At 48.6% G+C, this 16,003-nt stretch overlaps 1 protein-coding gene across 1 annotated transcript in view; it reads right to left on the bottom strand.

Annotated features, from left to right (window-relative positions):
* Window positions 1-6,965, bottom strand: part of LOC138246572 (protein BTG3-like) — a 42,338-nt gene extending 35,373 nt beyond the window's left edge. Inside the window, exon 1 of the mRNA XM_069201255.1 lies at window positions 5,713-6,965. The gene's annotated coding sequence lies outside the window, so the exon portion shown is untranslated. The remainder of the gene's footprint in view (window positions 1-5,712) is intronic.
* Window positions 6,966-16,003: the final 9,038 nt, after the last annotated feature.

Genomic DNA, 16,003 nt, shown 5'->3' with positions numbered 1-16,003 from the left:
CTGCTAACGGCCTTGTCCCTTCGCTACCGTGTGATCCTGGCAAAAGGCAAGGTCAGCCACATTGCAGAAGGGCCTGCGTTGCTGCCAGTTTCATCATCTTGGCAAAAAAAAACAGAATTCAAACAATAGCGCTGCTCACGAACTCCACACAAGAAACTCCCACTGAAGAACTCCGTGGAAAAGGCGCCGTGGCTTTCACAGCAGCGAGCCCAGGACAGGCCTGGAAACGCGGGCGCGTGCAGCGCACTTGTGGTCCCCAGTCACACGTCCGAGTGGAAGCCTGAAAACACTTTTAATGTGCAGTCGTGAGGGTGGGGCAGGTGTGACCGGCGCACCTCGCTGCCGGTGGGGAGAGGAGACAGTGCTGTTTCTACCCCCGAGAAGTGACCCCACGGCCTACGCAGAAGTGGTTTCTGCTCCACTTTGGGCCCTGTCAGTCACGCGCTGCGATTGGCTTAACTCCTATCAGCTGCTCTCTGATAGGCTGTCAGTAGAGGTCAAAGGGCTCACATTGTGATCGGCTTCCCTAGAGGTTAGTAGAAAAGGCATGAGTGGCTCGCACTGCCGTTTAGTCTCTAATAGGTTGTTGTAGGGGTCAAAGGGCGTCAGGTGCCATCTTGTATCCCGGGGGGTTTGTAGCAGGGGTTTGAGGGTCCCGTCAGCTTCTCTACGGTGGTGAGGGGGGTGAACAAAGTGAGACCCACATGGTTATTAACAGAGTGAGACCCATATTTCATTGACTGACGTGAAGAGAGTGAGGCCCACGTGGATGTGAGCCCAGTGAAGAGTGAGAACCGCATGGCTGTGAGGTCCGTAAACACAGTAAGGCCCACACGCTTATCAAAGGACTGAGACCCACATAGTTGTGAACACAGTAAGACCCACCAGGCTGTGATGTCATTGAAGGGCGAGAGACTCACATGGCTGGGGGGGAAGTGGGGGTAAACAGAGGGACAGCCACGTGTCTGAGGGCAGTCACCGTGAAGAGAGAGAGACCAGCTGCGGGTAGAGTAAACTATGCCCACGAGTGCAGTAAACAGGGTGCATGTGTGCAGTGAGAGTCCGCATGGATCCGAGTGCAGTGTATAGTGCGAGGCTCACGCCTGAGAGGACCAGAGTGAGACCCGCGTGTCTGTGGCTGAGCTGCACGTGCAGTGAACGGGGGAGTCCCGCACAGATGTGAGTTCCGTGCATGTAACGAGACTCTCTGGGACTTTCCGCCTCTCAGCTGCCGGATACACAGATACGGGGTTAGAAGAGTATCGTGCTGTAAGTGAGACGCAGTGCATGAGAGTGAAACTGCAAGGAGACGCCACTGAGCCACGTAAACATAAAGATACGCTTGCGGGAGGCCAATCAAGCAAGAGACCGCTCCCCAGCGTTGCATGAGAGTGTTAATATACAAACTCCTTAAATATGAGACTTCACAGGCTTGGGGTAAACACGGCCAGGTGCACTTTGAAAGTAGGATTACCCTAACTGGTGAGCGAAGCAACCATTGTGAACTCCCAGGTCCAACTGTGTGAGACCCTCAGGTTGCAATGCAGCCAAGAGTGGGCCGCGGGGTGAACGAGTGAACGGCTGGGATCCTCGTGGTCATGGGTGCAAAGAACAGCTAAACCAAGGAGTGCATAACTTCTTGCACAAGAGCAGGACCCTGAGGTCTGTGCTTGTGTTGAGTGAGGCTCAGCGTGGCCTGACGGGGGTAGAGTCAGCTTCTCCCACGGGCGGCGCGTGGCCCGCTCATAGCTCTCCAGCTGCCGGGGAGTAGCTCTTCTCCGTTCACCTGGGATGTTGAATCGGAAGCGTTTGCTCGGCGTCATTATCAGAGCTATGCACAATCCGGAAAATGTGAGTTTTTCCAGAAAGGAATGATGTTTTGAGAGAAATGGTTGAATTTCCAAAATATATTCAAAGCGGATATTTGAACGATACATTCTGCTGCACTGGCGAACATTTATGGGAATGAGAGAGACCCTCGTGTCTCAGGGCAGTGAACTGAAGGTGACCCTCGTGTCTGTGAGGGTAGTGAACAGAATGAGAGAGGCCCTCGTGTCTGTGAGGCTAGTGAACAGAAGGTGAGAGACAGTGATGGCAGTGAACAGGATGAGACAGTCCCTCGTGTCTGTGAGAGCAGTAAACTGAAGGTGACCCTCGTGTCTGTGAGGGCAGTGAACAGAATGAGAGAGACCCTCATGTCTGTGAGAGTAGTGAACAGAATGAGAGAGACCCTCGTGTCTTTGATGGCAGTGAACTGAAGGTGACCCTCGTGTCTGTGAGGGTACTGAACAGAATGAGAGAGACCCATGTGTCTGTGAGAGTAGTGAACAGAATGAGAGAGGCCCTCCTGTCTGTGAGGGCAGTGAACAGAAGGTGACCCTTGTGTCTGTGAGGGTAGTGAACAGAATGAGAGACCCTCGTGTCTCTCAGGGCAGTGAACAGAAGGTGACCCAAGTTTCAGGGAGGGTAGAGGACAGAATGAGAGAGACCCTCGTGTCTGTGAGAGTAGTGAACAGAATGAGACAGGCAGTGATGGCAGTGAACAGGATGAGACAGACCCTCGTGTCTGTGAGGGTAGTGAACAGAATGAGAGAGACCCTCGTGTCTGTCAGGGCAGTGAACAGAATTGGAGACCCTCGTGTCTGTCAGGGCAGTGAACAGAATGAGAGAGACAGTGAGGGAATTGAACAGAATGAGAGAGACCCTGGTGTCTGTGAGGGTAGTGAACAGAAAGTGACCCAAGTTTAAGTGAGAGAAGTGAACAGAATGAGAGAGGCCCTCGTGTCTGTGAGGGCAGTGAACAGAAGGTGGCCCTCGTGTCTGTGAGGGTAGTGAACAGAATGAGAGAGACCCACGTGTCTGTGAGGGCAGTGAACTGAAGGTGACCCTCGTGTCTGTGAGGGTAGTGAACAGAAGGTGACCCTCGTGTCTGTGAGGGTAGTGAACAGAATGAGAGACCCTCGTGTCTGTCAGGGCAGTGAATAGAAGGTGACCCTTGTGTCTGTGAGAGCAGTGAATAGAAGGTGACCCTCGTGTCTGTGAGGGTAGTGAACAGAATGAGAGAGACCCTCGTGTCTGTGAGGGCAGTGAACTGAAAGTGACCCTCGTGTCTGTGAGGGTAGTGAACAGAAGGTGTCTCTCGTGTCTGAGGGTAGTGAACAGAATGAGAGAGACCCTTGTGTCTGTGAGAGCAATGAACTGAAGGTGACTCTCATGTCTGTGAGGGTAGTGGAGAGAATGAGGGAGACCCTCGTGTCTGTGAGGGTAGTGAACAGTGGGAGATCCACATGGTTGTGTGTTGAGCCAACAGAGGGAGCCCCACCTGCCCGCATGAAGTGAAGAGAGTCATATATGAATGAGGTACTGAATACACCGAGACCCACATTGTTGTGGACGTGAACAAAGTGAGACTCACCACATGGTTGTGAGCGCAGTGATCAGAGAGAGACCCTCCTAGTTGTGAGGCAAGTATACAAAATAAGACCACGTGGTTGTTAACGGAGTGAGACCCCTAGAGCTGTGAACATGCTGTGAGTTATGTGAGCAGAGAGAGAACCACTTGCCTCTGAGGGTAGTGAACAGAGTGAGACCCACGTGGCTATGAGGGCAGTGTGGACCACGTGCCTAAGAGGACAGTCACAGTGAACAGAGTGAGACCCAGATGGCTCTGAGGGCAGTGAACAGAGAGGACCACGTGCCTAAGAGGACAGTCACAGTAAACAGAGTGAACGAGACTGGCATGTCTGAGTGTACCAGACAGAGTGAGACCCACGTGTCAGTGAGTTCAGTGAGACCCACGTGGCGGGGCTGCACATGCAGTGAACAGAGGGAGACCCGCATGGCTGTGAATAGCGTGAGACTCACATGCTGAGTTGAATCAACTTTTTTGTTTCACAAGGCTGTGTGTACAGAGAACAGAATGAGACCTGCAAGGCTGTGAACAGAGTGAAACCACATGAGACGAGTGAACCTTTGAGACCCACGTGGCTGTGAGTGCAGTAAACTGACGGAGAACCACGTAGCTGCGAACAGTGAGACCACGTCTGAGGAGAGTGAATCTTTTAGAACCACGTGGGAGTGCAGTGAAGAGAGTGACCACGTCTGAGGAGAGTGAATCTTTTAGAACCACGTGGGAGTGCAGTGAAGAGAGTGACTGGGCCCCACGTGGCTGTGAGTTGAGTGAAAAGAGTGAAACCCCGCGTGGCTGTGAGTGCAGCGAACAGAGTGAGACCTTCGTGGCTGAGAGTGAAGTGAACTGATGAAGACCCCCATGGCTGTGATTTGAGTGAACAGAAGCCGATTTGGCTGTGACCACAAGTCTGAGAAGGGTGAAGTTTTGAGACCCACGTACGTGTGAGTGTAGTGAGTGAGACCCACGTGGCTGTGAGTTGAGTGAATAGAGGGAGACCCACGTGGCTTTGAGTGCAGTGAACAGATGGAGACCCCATGGCTGTCACTGGAGGACAGAATGAGACCCACACGGCTGTGAGGGCAGTGAACAGAGTGAGACCACGTGTCTGAGAAGAGTGGATTTTTTAGACCCACGTGGCTTTAAGTGTATTGAAGAGGGTGAGACCCACATCCCTGTGAGTTGAGTGAATAGAGTGAGACCCACGTGGCTGTGAGTGCACTGAGCAGATGGATACCCCATGGCTGAGTGGGCTGAACAGACTGAGACGACATGTCTGAGAAGAGTGAATTTTTGAGACCCAAGTGACTGTGAGTGTAGTGAAAAGAGTGAGACATACATGGCTATGAGATGAGTAAATAGAGTGCGACTCAAGTGGCCGTGCCTGGAGTGAACAGAGTGAAACCCACATGGGTGAGGGCAGTGACCGGTGTGAGACCCACATGGCTGTGAGTACAATAGCATTGGGACCTCGAGGTCGAGTGGTTTATGCAGCTATTAGCCCTGTATACCCCGAAAGGAGGTCCATGCTGGGTGTCTCCCCCCTCCTCCACTGCACGAGGTTCAGCGGCCGGAAGTGCCCTGACTTCACAGGGGGGTTGCGTCCGTCATGGGCGGTCCTTACGACGCCCCAAAGGAGGGCCAGGTTTCTGTCACCCCACCCAGTCTATTTTCACTTCCCTGAAGTCGGGCTGGCGAGAGGGGGCAGCAATCTCTGTTTACATCTGTAACCCTCCCCCTCCCCCACTACGAGCAGGCCCGCCCCTTGGACAAGCATGGCCAGAAAAACAGGATCCCGTTGAAAAGAACATGCAAAGCGCAAGGCATGCTCGAGGGAAAACGGGGCCGACGAGTGTGCGTGGGATAAAACCCGCAACACCGGGCGCTGGCGTCTCAGCCCCCCATCCAGTCTCACACACCTATAGACCACAATGCTTCTCACAGGAGAGGGGGCACACTGTATGACCCCCTCTGAGCCCCCACAGGACTCCTGGACTAGCACCCACTATCCTACATCTTACTGTAGCGCCGCGTGCTGAGTGAGTGAATTAATGCAGGCGCCTCGGCAGCTCCGAAACGAGTCGCCGCAAGGCGCTACGAACCCCGAGGAGGGGGCGCATTAAGGATAAATATGTGTGAGGGTAGAGACTGCGTGTGTTAACCCTACATACCACCACAAGGAAGGCACGATGGGTCTCAGTGGTGACTTGAACCTCCCGCGTGGATTTTTGAACCAACGTGTCCAGCTTTCGAACCTCCTTAAAGCCGGAGCTTGGACCGGGCGTCGATCTGGTCTGACTTACCCGGATCCGCTGTGGTGAACCGGACCGCCGCGGGGCTGGGGGCCGAGCACGTGTCTCGCTGGATCTCCGGGCACGACACCCCCTGGGCTTCCTCCCTGGTGCTCTGCTCCGGGCACGACACCTCCTTCACCCCCTGGGCTTCCTCCCTGGTGCTCTGGTCCGGGCACGACACCTCCTTCACCCCCTGGGCTTCCTCCCTGGTGCTCTGGTCCGGGCACGACACCACCTTCACCCCCTGGGCTTCCTCCCTGGTGCTCTGGTCCGGGCACGACACCTCCTTCACCCCCTGGGCTGCCTCCCTGGTGCTCTGGTCTGGGCACGACACCCCCTGGGCTTCCTCCCTGGTGCTCTGGTCCGGGCACGACACCTCCTTCACCCCCTGGGCTGCCTCCCTGGTGCTCTGGTCCGGGCACGACACCTCCTTCACCCCCTGGGCTGCCTCCCTGGTGCTCTGGTCCGGGCACGACACCTCCTTCACCCCCTGGGCTTCCTCCCTGGTGCTCTGGTCCGGGCACGACACCCCCTGGGCTTCCTCCCTGGTACTCTGGTCCGGGCACGAAACTTCCTGGTGCTTCTAGGCACGCTGCCTTTGTCCTTGAACAGCTGCCCCTTCCCACTCTGCCCTCTCGGGTCTGGTGCCCCGGCAGGCTGCCTCTTTAGGTCTCTGGCCACGCTGCCTCCCTGGCGCTGTTTGGGTCTCTCTGGACACCCTAGCGCTATCCGCGCACTTTAGCTCTCTGTGTCTTCTAGGCACGTGGCGCCTGGTTTTCTCTGGGCACGCTGGCTCCCCTGGTCTCTCCGGGCTCCCCAGCTGTCTCGGGTTACGCTGGCTCCCTAGCCCTCTCTGGGCACGTGGCTCCCTGGGCAGCCTGTCTCTCTCGGTGGGCACGCCGGCTCGCTCTGGGCTCTCCAGCTGTCTCTGGGCGCTCTGGGTCCCCAGCCCGGACACTGCCTCCTTGGCTCTCTCTCTGGGCACGTGGCTCCCTGGGTCTCTCTGGGCACGTGGCTCCCTGGGTCTCTCTCTGGCTCCCAGGATACGGTGCCGCCTGGTACTCTGGGCACCCTGGCTCTCTCACCGGGCACGTGGCTCCCTGGGTCTCTCTTTGGACGCGCCGGCTCTGTGGGCTCGCTGGCTCCCTGGGTCTCTCTGGGCACCCCGGGCACGCAGCCTCCTCTGCCTCCTCTCCGTCTTGTTGTGTGTAGTGGCATTCCGCTGCCCCGCGTGCGCCGCCTGCTGAGCCCGCCTCTGACTCAGAGGGCACTCACCAGCCCAGGGGGAGGGAGTCCCTCTGATGTCACGGCCCTTGTAAGGAGATCCTGTGCAGCCGCGCACACTTCCCGCATCACCAGCAGCTCAGGGCCACAACAAACCCGCCACGTGCGGCGCGAGCTGGGGCACAAAGAACTCCAAACTTTTCAAAACATCCCTGCCACCAGCAAACCTTTCGCGACCCACGTACCCAGAACGTGACAGCACAATGTGGCACACGTCTTCAGTGTACAAAGCCTGTCTCATATCAGTTTCCCGAACTGATGCTACGATGGGCATCTCGAGTGATGTTGCAGTTACTTTAGTGATGTCATAGTTTAACATCAGGTCGCTTCCATTCATTGATATGATGGTCACACGTATGGGTCATGCAATGGCATCATACTTTAGGTTCAGGTTTCTGGAGTAATGTCACAGTTTGAAATCAGGACTCTTACTTGCACACATCCCACGCATATGGTAAACCAGAGCACAGTCAAGCCTCCTATGTCACTCTTAAGGCGTGAAACCACCTGCTGCTACATGTAAAAGCCTCCTCCCCACTTCTTAAATTTCACAAAAAGCTGAACACCTGTCTTCGAGCAATCTCAGGAGGCCCAGGTTTGGCTAGATTCACAGCTGATCAGCGCCCGGATACACTCCCAGGAATATCGCGCTCTACAAATCTGCGTAACAGAATGCATGTTTCACGTGTGTTTGTGTCATCTTTAACTTGTAAGTGGGAGGGCAAGGAGTCAGTGTGCACAGTTGATGTCTGCTTTAATGAAACTGTACGTTTGCACAGATTGGTGCTTCCTGATCACATGGAAGTCTTATCTGTGTGGACATAGCAACCTGGCTACCGTTGTCCTGGGAAACCTGCCTCAACTTCCCAAAGAGACCCTGTGAACAAGCCCAGAGGGATCTTTTTCATAGAGTGTTGCCTTCTGGTTTCACAACAGTACCAGGCCTTTCATCATGGAGTACAATGGATTGTCTGGTGTGGAGCTGAGATGTCTCACAGCCAAGGAAGATCTAGGCACAACGTCCATCTCACTGCAGCCTGTGTGGAGGTCACCAGAAGGAACTGAACTATATATATATATCTCCAAGAACAAACAGAAAGACTCACCAAAGAACAAAGATATATTTCTCTCGTAGTCAATCTAGGGTCAAGCTGGGCAGGGGCAGCAACCCTCTTATCTTGGGCAGGATCCTCGTCCTCTTCAAACAGGTCCCCACAGCAACACTCACTGCAACTGACGCTTTGGGGCGCTCAGAAATAAGTTAGAGCACGTCCTCAGCGCACAAAACAGTTTTCCACCTTCAGTATTGGTCCTGACTCTTTAACGAGTGCTGCTACCATTCTTGTATCCTAAAATGCTATATAGAGCTTTGCCAAAGACAAAAGGAAGCTGATTCTCTGGCACGAGGGGGTCAGCCAATCGGAGAGTGTGTGGCACTTGAAAATTTGAAGATAACCAACCAATGCTTCTTTCTAAGTCCACGCTGAAGTGGCCTACTTACCAACATCCAATAATGCTTACTTTCTCTGACTCCATGGTCAGGGCAGAAGCCTCATTATCTTGGCATGGAATGTTTATTTTTTGTTTGCAGTTCTTTACTCAGTCCGCCAATCACAGGCCGCTGATGTGTTTCGACTCTTGCCACAGCTGGAAGATGTTGCAATGGGACAGACAAGGAGAACATTCCTTTCTTCAGGTGAGGGCCCATGACCTTGGCAATGCCTCCTCCTTTCCTTTAGGTGTTTGCTTCTTGCAGAGCACAGGCATGTCTGCTTGAGCTTGTTGAAACTAGTGGGATGAAGCCAGAGGTCCCCTCCCTGCGCCATTGAACAGTTTGTTTACAGCAGGAGACACACAATAGCCTAGGCTTCAAGGCAAGTGGAGACAGCTACCAGCAAGATGTACAGCTATTTCCAACCTCTTTCGTGACCTTCGTCCAGGCATACACCTCCCCCTCACGTGCGATACATGTACATTCACATGTGCATACAAATTCACATGCGCACTCATACACGTACACATGTCCACATTCACCCTCACACCAATACACACACATGTACCCACACATCATAGCTGAGTACTCTCACACACAGAGCACATGACACAAATATCATGCACAGGGAATCATTCTGAGTCTGCAGTTATGCATGTCTATAATTTTCCCTTCAGCTGCATCATGTAAGCCCAATCCCTACTACAAACCCCCAGTGGCCCTGCTAACTTAGCATTAATTTGTCTAAATTGGCCTTTTTCATCCTAACACATACAGTGTGAAGCTCAGTAGAACCCCTGTCTCTGATTGGGTGTTTTTTTTTAGCCTACTGCTTTCTGGAACACCCATGAACTATCCATGCAACACCCCCTTGACAGTAATTGACGCAAAGCAGTGATATACACTGGTTTGCATTACTTTCCCTTACAAACCAATGCAAATGCCAATGTGCGTTGGTGTGTAAATCCCAATAAAGGTTTTGCATCGGGCTTGCTCTGCAGAATTACGCTGCAAACCCGAGGTAAAGGCTTTATGAATCTTGGCCTTGGTTTCGATTATCAGACCCACTACTGATGTCATACTGCAGTGGTGCCTGTTGCAATTTTATTTCCTTTTGTACTATTTAGACCCTCGCTGTACTAATCACAATGTGAGTTTATCAATTTTATTCTATAACAATCCAGTATGGAGCTTCATGTTATTTTTTACTGTACTTTCCATCGGGCACAAAGTCCCTGATTTGCTCCCACCTGCCATCCCAAAATCCTTTTTGTAATTCTTTCTTTTTAGCAGATTAATTTGACTGAAAGTATCAATTCAACTGTTTAACCAGGAAGTGTCTATACAGTTTCCTATATGTCCTCACCATGGGGACTTTCTGCTCACACTTTCATTTATTTGGGGAAAGCTCTGAATCTAGCTGTGCTTTTAATTCAGCTCATGGTTTCCCATTAACTCCAGAAAAGAGACAGTGGGCCTGATTACAACTTTGGAGGAAGGTGTTAATCCATCCCAAATGTGACGGATATACCACCAGCCGTATTACGAGTCCATTATATCCTATGGAACTCGTAATACGGCTGGTGGTATATCCGTCACATTTGGGATGGATTAACACCTCCTCCAAAGTTGTAATCAGGCCCATAGTCTGAAAGGTTTCCATTAGTAATGGTGGGTCTGAACCCTCATCGGGTACCTGCACATTCGCTGCACTATCGACCACTAACCTACCATAGATCCCTTCAGGGTGTCATGCATCCATAACATTTTACAAGTGCCCTATATGTCACATAGATTATCCAAAGTTACCATATTTTATACTGGCCATTGTTCACAAGCTAGTATGATCAGTTATTGGTAACAGTTCGATGTTGAAACTTTGGATAAACCTCAAAATCTACACCTTACAAAGATACAGAGCAGTTCGTCACTGTGCGGTAGCACTTGAAGTCACTGCATGATGACACTTGACATCACTGTGCGATGACACCAACGTCACTGCGCAATGACATCTGATGTCACTGTGAGATGACACTATGTCATTGCACAATGACTCTTGATGTCACTGCACTGCACTGGAGAAACTAGCTCAAGTTTCATACATTCAGGCATATGATCCTGAAACCAGGCCCATCGATTATTGCTTATCTGTTGCTGACCTCACGCAACAAATTACTAGGAGGCAATGGTGATATTTGTGAAGGATCATGAAAAACGCATCTGGTTGATGGTGCAGTTGACGAGAACATTGACAATGCTAAAACAGGAGTAACTAGTAAAGTTGAGGGCCTTTATATTTGAAGTGATAGCGTCGTCGACGAGGGCTTCATCGACGGTGGAGGCGATGATGTATGTGCAGCAGATGATGAAATAACGAGATGCAACGATGAGGTTGTTTTTGTTGATGTCGTCAACAGTTTTGTGGTCGTCGACGATGTGGTGACCGTCGACAATGTGATGGTCATCAACGGTGTGGTGGTTGTCAATGATGGTGATCGATCGGTGATGTGCTCGTAGTCAACGATGTGGTGATCATCAACAGTGTGGTAGTTGTCAACGATGGTGGTTGATCGTCAATGTGCTGGTAGTCAACGATGTGGTGATCATCAACGGTGTGGTGGTCGTCGATGGTGGGGACGTCATCAAAGGTGGAGGACTAGTCGACGGTGGAGGTGTCATCAGCAAGGCGTTCATCAGTGGCTTAGGGATCTTCGTCGATGGTGTAGAAGTTCTTTGTGTAGCTGCCATCAACAGTGCTGTTTTTGCTGACAATGAGGCTGTCGTCAGCACTGGAGGAGAAAAACACTCCAATGGTGAGTTTTACTAGTGTGCCATGCATCTGCAGTTAAGGTTAAGGAGACCCCCATTAGATCTTCCCCTACTGGATTTAATTGCTAGATGCAATAGTATATAAATGACTAATAAGCATTTGCAATGCAGTAGGTCTTGCATTTGCTTGAGTTAGAGCTATTGGCATTGTAAATTCATAACTGGACTTTTCTTGCCACTTACGTTTTCCTGTCATATAATTCCAGTGGCCCTGCATATAACTAAAGCACTTCCATTTACATTCTTCCTCTGTCTGCAGCAAAAAATGAAAATATCACCATTTAGCATCCCAATTTAAATCTGCCATGCTAATTCCAACAAAATACAATTTTCACTGCCCCACCATCAGAGTTGCTGGCTGACTAACACAATTCCCCCCCAAAAGACACAAGACAGCCACAAAGGAGAAATAAACTAGAAGGGTCACCCAAGCATATCAAGAGTGTTCAGTCATAGTGAAATAAGGATGATAAATTAGCCTGAATTATGGTCATAATTGTAATGAGGAGAGATTATTAAAACATATACAACTATTATATAAACCTTTATGAGAAATAAACATTTGGCATTAGACTGTAATGCTCAAAACGGTCCTTAGAGGGCACCATAACAAAAATATCATTTGTAAGAAACATGGTCATGTAACCACACTGTTAGCCTCTGGAGGACATAACTCCATGAAAAAAACAGGAGAGAGTAATGCAGTGTAACCATATACGTAGCCCCTACAGGGTGTTTTTAGGGCTAGCAGGCCTACTGCAATGATATTACAAACAAGGCCTTTAAAACAAACCTTCTCCCAGCTGTAAAGCAAAAGTTCTAGCCAAGAGAAAGCCTAAAAGACACTGAATGGTGGGAGGGGTTATTATTTTGGAATCCCCACTAATCTAGTGTGGGGACTCAGAGATGATGTAGACAGAAAGAGCGTTTTGAAGGTGGTCTCATTGTCCGAGGACCACCACAGGCTGAGTTATGTGTAAAAATGTTTGTAAAAGTAATGCCCTGCAGAGCATTATGGGGTAGGTTTGTGTGCCACAAATGTTTTAGTATGTTAACATGACTGTAAAGTTTAGAACAAGCTCTAAAGGACACCAAAGTGGAAATAGCATTTATAAGAAACATGGTAATGTAACTATATAGTTAGCCTCTAAAGAGCATAGCCACACAAAAAGAAAATGGCAATAAATAATGCAATGTAACCATATACTTAGCCCCTAGAGAACATAGTGCATTACACATTTTTTGGTGTAGCAAGCCTATAGCAATGATTTTACAAACAAGGCCCTTAAAACACAAGCTATTCCCAGATATAAAACAAAAGTTCCAGCCATAAAAGCAATTAAAACGGCACTGAATAGTGGGAGGGGTTATAATCTTGGGGTCCCCACTAACATAGTGTGGGGACCCAGAGATGACCTAGAAAGAATAACACATCGTGGTGAATGTTTTGTAGGGGGTCCCATTGTCATAGGGCCACAACAGGACTGAGTTATGAGCAAAAATGTTTTGTGAAAGTAAAAAGCATTATGGGACGAATTTCCCGGGATCAGTGAATATTGCAGTATCAGCACTTTTGCTTTGAGGATTTCTGTTCTACGTAAAGCATTAACAATTTCAAGTGTTTTAAGGGGAGAGGCACAAGAAATGACTCTGATTAGGTAACTGTGAAGAATGTGACCAGCGCTCTACTACCACCAATCGAGTTCACGCTGTTGTGCCTGTTCACGATGTGAGCGCCATGGCAGCCATGCAGCATGAAGGGGAGAGACAAAAGAAAAAATAGTTCATCCACGCTGAAGTATATCAGCAATCGTGCAATAGTCCATGTAACAGGGACAGACTGCAAGGCAGGAAAAATGTAAAGCATTTACAAATTACATCAAGTGATTTTTGATAGGCAATCCCCGGAAGAAATTAAAGTGATGGGCATGAGATGGGCGTGGTAAAAAGCCCACAATATTTGCAACAGATCAAAGTGCTTGCACACTCGACCCAAAAAAGGCATTAAACAGTTAGCTATTCTCGAGTACTAATGGGCCAGAGCATTTTAAACAGAACCAAACACACCAGGTTTTAGGGATTCATCTTTTCACTCCCACAGGGTACCTATTGCCTGGCACTGTGCTTCTGCTCTCTATTACCAGTGCTTTCTGAGAAAGGCTTTGAGGTATGTCACTCTTTCAGCTGAATTATAACCTTTCTATTTTCATCATACCGCTGGAAGTCAAATATTCACCTTCACTTGATTCACTTCGGACTCTTTGGTCACTTATCCAGGGGTTCTGTTTATCAAATCAGCCTCCCAATGAGTTATGTGGCTGATGTTTCTTTTCAAACCTTTAGATCTAGACTTGATTGGTGTTGTACACATTTGCTGTGTCATGTCTCCGACTAAGTGGGGAAGGGGTTGCTTTAACAGACGTTTCTAGAGAAAAAGAAGGCAACGGACTCCCTCACAGGTATGTTACCAAATTAATCAGACCCAAGTATACATGGTAAGTATATGTAGCCCAGGGCTAAATTCTCTTGTGTAGTGCCTAAGTGTGGCTGGGATTCTACTGGCCACACTTAGGCGCCACATTAGACATGATTTAGCCCTGGGAGTGAGCTTACCTCAGATATGATTATTTTCATACTTGAAAAATCACTTGGTATTGGACCTAGTGAGAGAAATGTTGCCTGTTTAAACATACTAAAGCCTTTAGAAGGACCCAGGTTTTCAACCATGTAAGGGATGAAACATGTGTCAGCTGTACACATATGGAATCACTTAAGAAACAATTGGATTAACACTTTAATTAACAAAACCAACCAGCAAAATTAAAGGAACGTATTTCAACTCTTATTCATTTGGATGGATTCACTTATCTGCTCTCGCAAATTATTGACTTTAAGGTAAAGGAGGTCCAAACCTCAACAAGTGATCCACCCACCTTCACGAATTTGGGTATTATACAATTGGAGGGTAGTGTCGGACCTAGGAACATATCATGCAGATCTAAGTATACACCTGTGAATTTCACAAGAAAGTTTCAAACAAATCCACTCAGTCTATAGCTACCTCTTATGACCTGATTACATGTGGCCCATTGTACGAAATAGGTTCATTAGTTGCAAAAGATAGGAGTCCTTTACAAGTAATAAGTCCACAATGTTCTCTTTACTGGGGAGAAGTGCCCTTTAGAAGCACTTGCATCTTCAGGCCAGTGAAGTAGAACAGTCCAAGCCCTACTCAGTGGAGGGTGGTATGGGCTTGTAACGTCAGCTGACTGGTACACTGCAACAACACTCAATAAATTATTGCCCAGTCATTGCTTTTTCTTATAAAAAGGTAAAGCATATCTATAACACACACTATTAAATACTATGCAGTACTATGTAGTTTTCCCACCTATACTAAATTGAATATCACAGTATAAAGGAATGCTATAATCAATAAGGCAGGCCTTCTGGCTTTGTCAGGGTGTTACTGTCTTGAGGACCTCTTGGACCCGAGTGTGTTCCCATGTTTCTTAGCTTCATTTTAGATTTCATATTTTACACATTTTAGCTGCATCGCTTTCAGCATTGACATTTTACACACTTTATTTCACTTGCATAATATTCTAGGAATATATTGTGTGTGCTGGTTGTTTTAGTTAGCCATTTCTCAACATTTAATCAATATGTTCTGTCTAAGGCTAAGAACACAGTACAGAATATCCTAGTGCTTGTGTTGTCCGTTCAGGAGACAACTGCTAACATCTGTACAAAGCATTGCATGAAAGCTGTGCTAACACAATGTGGTTTTATTATAAAAATGATGCACTGACCAGGAATGGGCAGAGGGGCATTCCGGCCCGACAATCCTGGGGTGAATGCTTTGTTTGACATGCAGCTGTGCTGGCACCAATCTACCAGCTTTCCGAGAGGATTGCCGTCCACACTTTAGGCTGATTCCTGACACCATTTCGAGGTATGGGGCTAAGGCAGATCCTAAATATCGGGCAGGCAGAAGGGCACACCCGCTGAGCTCTCAATATAACCTTAGGGTTAGGAAGGAACCTCTAGAACTCATTTACTTGGATTGGATTGTTTATTTACCATGTTCATTATGCTGGTTTGTTTCATCTGCCTAATTATCACAGCTCATTCTTTCTATGCAAGGTTACAATTGTTTCAATAAATGTGTTAAAAAAGTACTTTTGTATCTCTCTTGTTTTTCGCCTGGGCTTGCATGAATAATATATAAAGAGAGAGTGAGATCTGCTTCCACGGCTTCCCTTAGGAGTGATGTTCAGGTTGCCATAATCACCTACCACCCCAGTCAGGTTAGGTGTTTATGTGAGGCACTGTGAGCTAGCCAGGCATTGGGCCGACAGTTTCTGATGGTTTGGAAAGGGCTCAGTTCCCCACATTCTGAAGTTCTGCTATCCTTAATACGCAGTCCTATTATCTTAGTAGGAACCGTATAACATTACCACATTAGTAAAAGAATCAACATGTTCTAATTCACTACATGAATCAATGGGGGATGGATTAACATTCAACACATGTAATAAACCACATTTAAGTAATGGGGATCGTGCCCACGTTCAATAATATCAATTGTATTGTAAAACATCGCATTGTTAATTTTCAACATTGTCAATAAAGTATTGGATTGAATAACGTGTCCCAGAGTCTTTCCTTTATTTTTACTTTGCTTCTACTTCA

Source organism: Pleurodeles waltl, chromosome 7 (genome assembly GCF_031143425.1).
Source record: "Pleurodeles waltl isolate 20211129_DDA chromosome 7, aPleWal1.hap1.20221129, whole genome shotgun sequence".
Taxonomy (NCBI): Eukaryota; Metazoa; Chordata; class Amphibia; order Caudata; family Salamandridae; genus Pleurodeles; species Pleurodeles waltl.
The sequence above is the reverse complement of the archived record's forward strand: the minus strand, read 5'-3'. Positions and strand labels throughout refer to the sequence as shown.